The sequence below is a fragment of the Limulus polyphemus genome, unplaced genomic scaffold (assembly GCF_000517525.1).
Source record: "Limulus polyphemus unplaced genomic scaffold, Limulus_polyphemus-2.1.2 Scaffold6766, whole genome shotgun sequence".
In the NCBI taxonomy this organism is placed as follows: domain Eukaryota; kingdom Metazoa; phylum Arthropoda; class Merostomata; order Xiphosura; family Limulidae; genus Limulus; species Limulus polyphemus.
This window is the reverse complement of record NW_013672376.1, coordinates 1,964-2,311: the sequence shown is the minus strand read 5'-3', so window position 1 is coordinate 2,311 and position 348 is coordinate 1,964.

Below are 348 nucleotides of genomic sequence, written 5' to 3'. Positions count from 1 at the left end.
CTTAATTACAAATAAACAATAAACGTAACATTATGAATGCCTTTTAAGTCTAAACAGTCCAGAGTAGTTCAGCTGCAACTTTTAAGCTTCACAACGGTAAATTTCAAATCGTTATCCACACAAATAATACAGAGTATACAGTATAGTGTGCAGCTTCGCGCTAAACCAAACAAGCAAGCTTTTTATCAGTGATAATATTTCATTCTCAGATAGCTTTTTTTAACTTTGATACCGTTATAATCTATGGATGGAGATGCGAGTTTTCGACGATGTAATGTGATATTAAAACAGCATTGTAACGCACTAAAACAAAACACAGCTGCAATCAAGGTCGAACAAAAACCAATT